We start from the raw sequence: 12,778 nt of genomic DNA on the forward strand, positions 1-12,778 counted from the left end.
TTCTTGTCTTTTTTTAATTGTTCATTTATTTATTTTGAGGGGGGGAGATGAGTGGGGGAGGAGCAGAGAGAGAGGGAGAGAGTATCCCAAGCTGCAATGGCAGTGCAGAGCCTGAGGGGAGCTCGATCCCACAAACTGCCAAATCATGACCTGAGCTGAAATCAATAGTCAGACACCCAACCGACTGAACCACCCAGGTGCCACTCCGCTCTTGTCTTAATGCCTTTCTGCTCTCTTTATTTTATTTTATGTTATTTTATGTTATTTTATGTTATTTTATTTAAACTTTATATCATTAGTCCTCTCTACACCCAACATGGGGCTTGAATTCATGACCCAGATATCAAAAATTGCATCTTCTTCCCACTGAGCCAGCCAGTTCCCCCCGACCCCGCCTTCTGTGCTTTTTAGATTTATTTTGCTTATATGCTATCATTTATTATCCATTGAGTAGCTGCGAAATCACAACCTGAGCCAAAGTCTGACTCTTAATTGACTGAGCCACCCAGGTGCCCCCGTAAATCCGTTTTTGTTGTTTTTTTTTTCACTTTGGGAGTTTATTGCTTAGTAGGAATAAAGAATTACTTCTTTGTTTTCTATTCATTCCTACCATACAGAGTTGTGTTTCAGCATCTGGACATTATTAATGTTCTATAAATACGCATATAATTATTAACATATATTTTAAGCCCCACACTTGCTTGATAGCCTTTTTTGCTATTGATTTCCAGTGAGCTCTGCCTCATCCCAGTACCATATATACATGATCTATTTTTTTAAGAAAGAGCCTCAATCTGGGGCAACTGACTGGCTCATTCAGTAGAGCATTGGACGGTTGATCTCAGGGTCATGAGTTCAAGCCCCATGTTGAGTATATAGCTTACTTAAAAAAAAAAGAAAAGCATCAATCTCATTAAGAGATATATATCCATAAAATTTTACTTTTATCAAAACATGTATTTGTTATGCTCAGTTCTGTGGTCATACTAATTGTAATTAATCAAACCAGGAGAAATTTAAAGCATTTTTAAGAGTCTTGTGTTCACTGAAAGTTTTAGAACAATGCAAATTAATATGCATATTTTTATTGCAGAAAAATAGGACAAGGTGAACTTTTTTTTCTTAAGTTTTTATTTATTTATTTTAAGAGAGAGAGTGTGCTAGCGGGGAGGGGCAGAGAGAGAGGGAGAATTCCAAGCAGGCTCCATGCTGTCAACACAGAGCCAGACGCCGGGCTGGAAGTCATGAAACTGTGAGAACAGGACCTGAGCTGAAATCAAAAGTTAGACGCTTAATTGATTGAGCTACCCACATGCCCCAGGATAAGGTGAACTTTTAAGCATAAAAATATGATAAAATTATGGAGGAAGTGGAATGTATTTCTTTTCATGGAGATAGGAGATATCAAATAGCTATGGCATTTAGACTCTAGTGGACAAGTTTGAGAGTAATGGAACAGTTTTATTTTAAAATGGCAGTATTTATTTATTTATTTTTAAATGTTTATTTATTTTGAGAGAGAGCAAATTTGAGGAGGGGAAGGGCAGAGAGAGAGAGAGAGAGAGAGGGAGAGGGAGAGAGAGAATCCCAACCAGGTTCTGCTCAGTGCAAAACCCATTTTGGGGCTCCCATCTCATGAACTGTGCGATCATGACCTGAACTGAAATCAAGAATTAGATGCTTAACTGACTGAGCCACCCAGGTGCCCCTGAAAATGTCAATATTTATAATATTAAAATGAGATTCTTTGCTGTAACTGTTGAAACTTCTGATGAAAAATTTTGATGCCCAGGTAACTGGTTAAACAGTATTTCTCTATGTATCTGTCTGGGTATTTCCAGAAGAGATTAGCATTTGAATTGGTGAACTGAGTAAAGCAGAAGGTCCTTCCCAATGTGTTGGGCCTCATCCAATCCTCTGAAGATTTTGAAGAAAAAAGGCAAAGGAAGGTTGAGTTCACCCTCTGCCTAACTGTTGGACTGGGACATCAATCTTCTCCTGCCGTCAGTGTTCCTAGTTCTTAGTTCTTACCCAGACTGGAATCTACACCATTGGCCCTTCAGCTCTTGGGCCACTGAACTATACCACTGGCTTTTCTGGGTCCCCAGTTTGCAGATGGCAGATCGTGGGACTTCTCAATATCTGTAAATCAGTCTCTCTCTCTCTCTCTCTCTCTCTCTCTCTCTGTCTCTCTCTCTCTCCTTTTTATGTGTGTGTATAAAACCTGTCAGCTCTCCTTCTCTGGAGAACCCGGAATAATAGAACTGTTGTCACCAGAACCTGTGAGTTTGAAGGAGGTGTTCTCTGGGACTGGATATCAGATCTCTCAAGAAGGGGTACATTTTAGCTGGATTAGACTGCTGGGGCATTGCAGCTGGTGCTCAGACTCTTAGTTGGGAGGGATGCAGCCAGACAGGTGCACGTGGCATGGCCCTGCAGGTGAGGGAGCACAGCGGGGCCAATATTCCTACTGCCAAGGAGGCACAGCAGAGCAGGGGGCAAGGCCAGCTGAGAGAAGCTTGGGGCCATGGTTTGCTGCTGCTGCTGCTGGAGCCACACTCTTGACAGGAACTGGAAGGAAGAGTCCTTTCTCTCATCCTGTCTCCAGGCTCCACCTGGGTTTCCCTTTTGCAGAACCTAACCAGAAGACAGCGGACTTGGAAGTTATAATTTACACATGAAAATGGAACTGGACAGAGTTTGGAAAGGTGTATTTGGAGCTGAGAGATAGTAAATAGCAGAATCTTTCTGGTCAGTCATTATCCATTTACATTTTCTCTCTTACAACATTAACATCTTTTTGCTTTTGCCTAGCAAGGTACAACCATCCCTTTTACAAAGATATTTCCATCTTTTTCCTCAAAAGAGAAGCCCAAAGTCTCAACAGTCCCATCGCCATCTCTGTGTGATGTTCTTTTCTTTTTTTAAAAAATTAATTAATTTTAATTTACATCCAAGTTAGTTAGCATATAGTGCAATAATGATTTCAAGAGTAGAATCCAGTGATTCATCCCCTACATATAACACCCAGCGCTCATCCCCACAAGTGCCCTTCTTAATGCCCTTTACCCATTTACCCATCCTCCTACCCAAAAACTCCAGCAACCCTCAGTTTTTTTCTCTGTATTTAAGAGTCTCTTTTGTTTTGTCCCCCTCCCTGTTTTTATATTATTTTTGTTTCCCTTCCCTTAATGTTCATCTGTTCTATATCTTTTTTTTTTAATTTTTTTTAATGTTTATTTATTTTTGAGACAGAGAGAGACAGAGCGTGAGTGGGGGAGGGGCAGAGAGAGAGAGGGAGACACAGAATCTGAAACAGGCTCCAGGCTCTGAGCTGTCAGCACAGAGCCCAACGCGGGGCTTGAACCCAAGAACCGTGAGATCATGACCTGAGCCGAAGTCAGATGCCTAACCGACTGAGCCACCCAGGCGCCCCATCATCTGTTCTATATCCTAAATTGTGATGTTATTTTCTATTACTGAATCCCATCTGAATATTCTATAACATAAAGACTAAATTATAAAGTTAATAATAGTCCTTATTCAAAATAAAGAGGGATGATGAAGGGGAGGGGAAAAGTAAGTAAATATATATTAATATATATGTAACAACCAAAGAAGAAAATTTTTGTAACTGCTACAGTCCTGTGTGTTCATTCATATCTGGTATACGCTGTATGTTCCCTTTACCCTCAGTGGGCACCGTAGCCAGTCAAGGTTCTTTTCCTGGTGGAGGTAATCCATACCCTCATTCCCAAAGGGTCTAAACCTTTGTGGTCTGTCTAATGTGTTGCTGTAGTTTTACCTTAACTTTCACTACTGGATCTGAGAGTACTCAGAGGTACCTCAGAGAAGGCCTTGGGCTCCAGACATAGTGCTCTCTGTCTCAAATGTTAGAACAGCCACTCAATTTACCCTGAGTAATTGGGAGCAATTGCCCCAGCAAAAACAATGATCCTTCCTTTGTTATTTCAATAGCATGTGAAGCTCTACCTGGCAAATGGAAGTCTCATCCCTGGAGCCATTGTTATGACCTCGTGGAAGCATTTCTCCTTTGGGAATTAAAACCTCTAAACCAACAACAGAATTTCAGGGATGGGAAGAAATTGTGGGAGATTGTAATTAATTGCAACAGTGGAGGAACCACTCTCCTTTCTACCCCTTGGTCCATGTATTCTGGCTATGGAAGAAAGAGTACTCTTTATTAGTCTCTGGTCCCAAGAATAGCATACATCCTATAGAATAGTGCTCTGACCTTTCACAGTGTTTGTTTCGCAACTGGAACTGCAGCTGAATCTTCAGTAGGCTGTTTTCAGCTCTGCTGCTTCTGAGGAATGTCATACCTGGCAAGACCAGCATACTCTGTGGGAATGACCTGATTGGTATACTTTTTTTTAGCTGAGAAATGAGTTCCTTGATCAGAAGTAATATGTAAAACATCCCTAAGTCAACAGATAGTCACCATATTTACTGTTGCTGCATAACAGATTGCTTCAAAACCTAACAGCTTAAAACAACAAACCTTTCATAATTTTTGTTTGTCATGAATATCGCTTAGCTGGGTGGTTCTGGCTCATTATAGCGTATGAGTTGCAATCAAGCCAAGCCACTGGGTGGAGCTACAGTCATTTCAAGACTTTAATGGAGTTGAAGTATCTACTTCCAACCTCACTCATGACAAAGTATTGCTTCCTTCCAGGCAGATAAACTGAGGGCTTCAGTTCCTGGCTGTGCCACATGGGCCTTCCCACAGGGCTTCTCACAACAAGGCTGCTTGTTTTCTTGGTGTGAGTAGAGAGAGAGAAAGAGCAAGTGAAAGCCCCCAAAATGGAAGCCAAAGTCTTTATAACCCAATCTTAGAAGTGGTATTCCATTATTTCTTCCATATTCTATTAGTTAGAAGCAAGCCACTAGTCCAGCTCAAGGGCATGGATAACAGGAGGTAGGGATCCTTGGAGGCCATTTTAGAGGCTGCTGACAAGAGCCATACAAGCAGAAACACAGACCATTAGGGTTTTAGAATAGGTAACTCTTGGGGTATCTGGATGGGTCAGTGGGTTAAGCATCTGACTTGATTTCGGCTTAGGTCATGATCTCACAGTTTTGTGAGTTCAAGCCCTGTTTTGGGCTCTGCACTGGCAGTGCAGAGCCTGCTTGGGATTCTCTCTCTCTTTCTGTCCCCTTGCTCGTGTGCACACACATGTAAGTGCTCTCTCTCTCTCTCTCTCTCTCTCAATAAATCTACTTAAAAAAAAAAAAAAGAACAGAGTTATTTCTTTTTTCAGAAATAGCTTTTGGTTTGCTACTAGGCCCTGATAGAGTTTGAACTTCTGTTCTGGGACATCTGGAGACCATATGACCTGAGCTTCCCATGATGAACTGGATGCTTTCTGACCCACCAAGATCTAAGGTTGGCTGAAGGCACCAGCAACCCAACATCAAGTGGGGATGATATAACTGAGATTAGATGCAGAATGAGGTTAGCTCTTGAAGATAAAAGCATGTTGCATAAGAGGTGGCTCAGTCTCCTGCACACCTACTCCTGCTACATTTCTGCCTCTTTACTAACCTATGGCCTTCCTCAGTTTACTGAGGAAGAAAAAGCTAAGGCCTAGTTTACAGATGGTTTTGCACAATGTGTTGGCATCAACTTGAAGCAGCATTACAACCCCATTCAAGAGTGGTCCAGCCAGACAGTAGTGAGGGAACATCCTCCCAGTGAGCAGAACTTTGAGCAGTACACTTGGTTGTCCACTCTGTCTGAATTGAGAGATAGTCAGAAGTGTAAATAAACTGATTGACAGTTTGACTGAAATGTTGGGGACTGAGAAAAGATTTGGCAGATGGTAATGAAGAAGATGGGGGAAGAGGCATGTGATGAAACTTTCAGAATGAGCATAAAGTGTGAAAAAAAAGTGCCCCATGTGAAGACTAAGCAAAGGACATCCACAGGGAGGAGACTTTCAATAACCTTGTGGACAAAATGAACTGTGTGTGTATGATAGTCAGCCTTTTTCCATAGTTACCTTAGTCCTTGCTCAGCAGCCACAGTAGTAGGGATAAAGGTATGTGTGGGCCCAACAACATGGACTTCCATCAGCAAGGCTGGCCTTCCCTCACTGTTGAGCACCTAACTTGCCAACAGCAGAAACTTACAGTGAGCCCTCTATACAGAACCTTTCCCCAAGAAAGACCAGAAAACCACCTCATGGTTGATCACAATGGAGCATCAATTTATCCTCACTTGGAAATAACTTATTAAGGATATGGATTTGCCTTTCCTGACCACAGTGCTTCTGCCAATATAACTCTCCTTATACTAATGGAAGTTTGACACAGTATTGCTTCTGACCAAGAAGCTCATTTCTGAGTCATCCTTATGTTAGGAAAAGGCAGCTTTCTTTAAAGAAGGAAAGGAAGGAAAGAAGGAAGGAAGAAAGAAAGGGAGGGAAGAAAAAAGGAAAGGAAGAAAGGGAGAGAAAGATGAAAGAAATGAAAGAAAAAAAGAAAACAAAAGAAAAAAAGAAAAGGAAGAAAGGAGGGAAGAAAGGGAAAGAGAAAGAAATGGAAGGAAGGAAGGGAAGGGAAAATGCAGAAAGGTAATATTTCAAAATGTTAAAAGCCACTGTCTAATGGAAATTAGGGTGATATGTATGTATGTATATATATATTATATATATATATATAATATATATATATAGACATTGCTGGTTCTCTATATATACTGCTGTTTCCATATTCACTGTCTAATGGAAATTAGGGATATATATATATATATATATATATATATATATACTGCTGTTTCTTTCCATTTTTTTTCTATATCCCAAATTACAATGTATCTGGAATAATATATTGAAATATAAAGGCCATTGAAGGTAGTTTTTAAACTTCATTCCTGAAAGATTTCAGTTTCCTGACTGAGAAAGGATACTCTATTGGAGGCTACTCTATATTAATCATGATTTCAGTTCTATTATTTTCAAATCACTCAGGCACAGACTATTGCAGTCTTAGCCCATGATATTTCTCTATAATGCTAGTGATTCTCAAACGTCTGTGAATACAAGGATCTTCAGGGAGACATAAAATACAAAGAAACTCCCTCCGCCCAGGAAATTCTGACTGGGTCATTCTGGGTGGGACAGGAATCTGTATACAGTTGACTCTTGAACAACTCAGGGTTGAACTGCACAGGTCTACTTAGATATTTTTCAAGTTACTTTGTTGCATGAATAGAGTATATAATACATGTAACATATAAAATACTTGTTAATTGACTTTTTCTGTTACTAGTAAAGCTTCTGCTCAGCAGTAGTTAGTAAAGTTTCTGGGAGTCAAAAATATACGCGGATCTTCAACTGCATAGGAAGGTATCGGTATCCCTAACATCACCCACCCCCAGAAAAGAAAAGGCAAGACCTCCAAGCGAGTGATCCTTGTCTAGATGGTCCACATAACATGGTTTAAAGAATACTGCTTTGGATATATAGGAGGCTCCAAGGCTGAGGAAAATCTAGGAAGAATTCAAGTAAGACTGAGGGGAAATACAGGTGCAAATTGTTATTCTGTTGTCAATAGGATCAGATTCCAGAAACACAAGTAGAAAGACAACCCCAAATCCTATTTGCCTTTGGTTCGCATTGATTCAAAATGGAGCACGTCACTGCACTCACATTACCAATCTAGGTATACAGAACAAGTCTCTATCTGCATGAGAAAGGCTGCGCAACAGAATGGGCGCTATCAGATTGCTCTTTCACGACCATATCACAGCTCCCTCCCAAACCAGTGGAAACAGATAGATCTGAGTTTGAATACTAGCGTCATCATTATTAGTTGTTGGTTTAGGTGAAATGACTAAGCCCTCAGAGCCTTGGATTTTTCATGGGAAAAATATTTTTGAGCTTTTATAGAAGTGTGACTTAAATTGAAATACATAATCATTCTAGACTTCAGTTCTTTTATAGAATAAAGAGGACTAGAATCTCTGCTACTCTCTTCGGCTCTGACATCCTTTGTATATTTTACTAGAATCCTATTTCTATTATAAACTAAGGGAAAACATTCAGATGAGACTTGCAGAAAACATAAAATCACAATGTTGAGATAGAAGTCATTGAAATAATTGTTTCCTTGGCAGGAAAACTTGAAATAACCAGTGTATATTCCTCAATTGAATAATGATGGATAAGGCAATGATTATTACTTCAGGTGAAATGAGACTACATGGTGAAAATGTAGGGTTTCCCGAACCGAAGGTAATCTTTGGCCCAGCCCCCTAAATGCTGCCTTATCAGATAAATCCTGTGAATGTCCTCAGTGGACTTTCTCATGGAAAAAGAGTGTCCAGTGATGAGAAACTGGAGTTCTGTCACAGTGACCCTGAAGTTAATGGCTGCAAAGCAGAGTGTATGAAGAGTGGGTGACACTAAATTCCTAAGGAGCCTTTGAGCTAAAATAGGGCATGGCATCTCATCTCACTCCTGATAGGTCTCAGATTTCCCTCCTGTCTCTGTCACCACCAGAGAATACAAAGGGGAAAGATTTTCCTATCAAAGGCCAGGAGCCTAGAGTCCTGCCTTTTCCCACTTTCTCATACTTTGCTGGCACTGACCTTGTCCGCTCCAGCACACCTTGTTTAGGTTTATGTAGACATCTATAAATATTGCATAGTGGGGATTCTGAGGCACAAACTCTCCATAGTTGAGATTTTTTTCTCAAGTGCACTTCACATCATTCAGTTGGCTTTGTATAGTTATTAAAACTCCCAGTTATGCATACTTGTCAAACAGACTCACAGGTTTAAAGTATCAAACAGATAGCCTTCTTGGCATTCCACTTAGCCAAGTGGTCTCTATATGGACCCGACCCTTGGGCGTGTAGTTACGCTGATGGTCCTTTTCCTTCTCTGTACTATGGGACTTCCTGTTTGGTGGAGGACCTCCCCTCTCTGAGGTGGCAGATAGCATCATTGAACAGACAGTAAGTAAGGAAGCCAGGTTCAAGAAAAGGCCAAGAAGGAAGCACAGCAGAAAATGGAAGGGCTACTCTCAAGTCACACAGTGGGAAAAAGTTCGTGACCGTGAGGATTCATGGAACAATTGCAATTCAAACCAGGAAAGCACGCAGGAAACTAGAAGCAGACACAGAGCACCACAGACCAGAAGACCTAGGAACAGAGCTGAAGCCTACTTCAGAAAGGAAGCACCACATAGTGTTCTCTTTTTGTTGTCTTGCTGAATTTCTGTTGTATGAGGGATCCAGTTGACATACTTTCCCAGGTAGCCTGGTCCAATGCAAAGCTGAAAAAGTTACCTTGCCTCCTCTGAAAGAACTTGATTCCATCCAGATCTATACTGTTCTAAATTCTAATAATGTGTCTGTACATTATTTTCTGTCTCCTATTTATTCAGGCAATCATATTGTCTGTGAGTAGTACCCCTTTTACCATCATGTTTTAAGCAATTATCTATTGAAAAAGAGGATTAACATGAATAATATGAATAATGAAGAATTTGAGGCTTCTGTTATAAGGCTCCATCAACGTAGACAACTGTTTTCATTGCTCACATTTGCCAAGATGGAGATCATGAATGGTCATGAAATTGTAGCCAAAGAGGTTCTTTAATAATTACTCTAAGATTCTCAAAGACTATAAGTTCTGATTCTCTAAACTCCCTTTGATGTCATTAAGGCAGACGTAACAGCAGGAATGACAAATTTCCCACAAAAGAGAAGCAGAAGCCTTTTTAAAAATTTTTAATGTTTATTTATTTTAGAGAGAGAGAGAGAGAGCATGAGTGGGAGAGGGGCAGAGAGAGAGAGAGGGAGACACAGAATCTGAAGCAGGCCCCAGACTCTGAGCTGTCAGCACAGAGCCCAACGCGGGGCTTGAACCCACCAACCATGAGATCATGACCTGAGCTGACACAACTTACTGAGCCACCCAGGTACCCCAGAAGCCTTTTTAAATAGGGGCCACCGAAGTCTTAGAGATATGGTTTATCCATGTTTTCTTTTCTTTTCTTTTCTTTTCTTTTCTTTTCTTTTCTTTTCTTTTCTTTTCTTTTCTTTTCTTATTTTTAATCCCCAGGTGTCTGCTGAACCAGGGCCTGAGCCTCTAGCCCTATATAGCTAAGTGGATATTTTGACAGATTAAAGGTATCTTCTCTCCCCATCAAGCAGGACTCTAGTTCTGTGACCCTACAGAAAAAGGAACTGCTTATGTTCAATAGGAAGAGGCCGGGTAAGAGAATGAGGGAAGCAAGCAGGTTCAGCGGAGGGAAGTGCAGCTGAAAAACAACTCTGAGTTGTAAAGATGGAAGGAAAGCAAACAGTGAAGATGATTACGTTTTCATGAAACATTACATTTAATGAAAACAGTAAAGGTTAAAAAATACAAAATGAAGTCATTCATAGTTCAACCACCATTGGGACTTAACATTTAAAAAAAAATTTGGGGTGGGGCACCTGGGTGGCTCAGTCGGTTGAGCATCCGACTTCGGCTTAGGTCATGATCTCACAGCTTGTGAGTTCGAGCCCCGCATTGGGCTCTTTGCTGACAGTTCAGAGCCTGGAGCCTGCTTTGGATTCTGTGCCTCCCTCTCTGTCTATCCCCTGCTCACACTCTGCCTCTCTCTCAAAAATAAATATTAAAAAATAATAATAAAAATAAAATTGTTTAATTTATTTGAAAGAGAGAGCAAGCGGAGGAGGGGCAGAGAGAGAATCCTAAGCAGGCTTCACACTGCCAGCACAGAGCCCGATGCGGGGCTTGAACCCACGAACCCTGAGATCATGACCAACCTGAAATCAAGAGTGGGACACTCAACTGATTGAGCCACCCAGGTGCCCCAGGACTTACATTTTTGAACGAATATTAAAGTAGAGACAGATAAGTAAACATTTGAAAAAATAAAATTGGGATCACAGTCAATACAGGTGTGTCTAGCTTCCCCCCCTATTTATAAATCATGAACATTTCCTCATGTGAGTAAACATTCTTTAAAAATGTTGTATCCAAATCTGATAATCCGGAACAGAAGCAGAGTTCACCAAGCAAGACCAATGTGACATCTAGGCCACAGATGAGTCTAATTCTCTTAGGGTGAGCAGGACTAGAAAAGATACCAGAGTAAGCAGAGATGAAGGCTGTATTGTTCTTCAATGGACACGGAGTCTTCCCAGGCTCCACCCCAAGATGCTGTGAGAGACTGGAGCCACTCCTTGAAAGGAGACTTTGTGCCCTTGTCTGTGCTCTGGATTTAACTCTTCCCTGAATGAAAGTCCTAGACCTGAGACAAAGACACGGCTCTTCTGGTAAGGACAGAGAAAACAAGGAATATGATAAAAGAGGAAAAGAAAGAGGTGAAGCTGAAGGAAAAAAAGAAGTAAGGAAAGAACAAACTTAGAAGAGACAGTGAAGCCTGCCCTGTATAATTTTTGCTTAGTTTGTTTGTTGTAAGAGAACAGATGACAATGAAAACCTTGATAACAACTGGAAAACTAGGCAGTTTTGCTAGTTCTGACTTTGTTATACAGAGTCTCCCCTAGAAACTTGAGCAGTAAAAGTCATCTTCATGTAAATGGGAGGCAGCATAAGGTCATTGAGTGATAATGTCAATTAATCATTCTCATGTCTCATACCCAATGCTGCCTTCTTTCTATTAAAAAAAATTTTTTTTTTAGTGTTTATTCTTAGAGAGACAGAGCATGAGAGGGGGAGGGGCAGAGCGAGAGAGGGACACAGAATCTGAAGCAGGCTCCAGGCTCTGAACTGTCAGCACAGAGCCCAATGCGGGGTTTGAACTCACCAGCTGTGAGATCATGACCTGAGCCAAAGTGAGGCACATAACCGACTGAGCCACCCAGGCTCCCCGACAATTATTCTTGAATGGTGGGAAGTCTCAGTAGAAGATAGTGCCACCTATTATTCTGCCTTGATAAGAATATTTTGGAAAAGAGCATTTTGTGGCAAGGATCAGCACAACTTTCCCCTTTAGGTAGGAACACAAAGGAGTCAAGAAGTTTGATAGATTCACCTCTAAAGAAAAGAACAGCAGGTATCTCACTGAATTCTGTCCTAACGGTAATCTGAAAGGCCGTGGGTTTGAGAACTTTCTGGATTTCTCAGTACTTGTAACACTCTTGTGTTTTGTTTTAGTTTTTCTTTTTGTTTTTTTACTTCGGCACTTTACTTTCAATTTCCCTAATATTAATAGTAAAATCCTCATAAATAGAGAGTTCTTGTGTTTTCTTTGAGGGCACCATGATAGGGGTAGGTGGAGAGACCACAGTCAACTCCGAATTTTGTGCCTGTTACAGGATCCCAAGAAATAGTATGGAGAGTGTCTGCAGACTGGGTCCAGTGAGGGGATAAGCAGAACAAACACAAACACAGAGAAATGCTCTGGGTCCAAGGAAGAGCCAGGTGGAACCATAGGAAGGTGCTCGTGGGACTTCCCAGCAATTGGTTGTTTTCATACATCAGAACTGATACTTTCCTGAGAAAGAGTGTTTCAGTAATTTTTTTGCCTTTACAACAGAGATGTCACCAACTATATTTCTAACATTCTAGCTGTTTCTATTCCTCTTTTTTATTTCACAATTCCGTGACATAGTGAAGAGCTGGTGGTGGATTGTCAGGATGCTCTGTCAAAAATTAAGTAGAAAATGAGGGGCGCCTGGGTGGCTCAGTTGGTTGAGCATCCGACTTTGGCTCAGGTCATGATCTCGTGGTTTGTGAATTCGTGCCCCGCGTCAGGCTCTACGCTGA

Source organism: Panthera tigris, chromosome C1, assembly GCF_018350195.1.
Source record: "Panthera tigris isolate Pti1 chromosome C1, P.tigris_Pti1_mat1.1, whole genome shotgun sequence".
In the NCBI taxonomy this organism is placed as follows: Eukaryota; Metazoa; Chordata; class Mammalia; order Carnivora; family Felidae; genus Panthera; species Panthera tigris.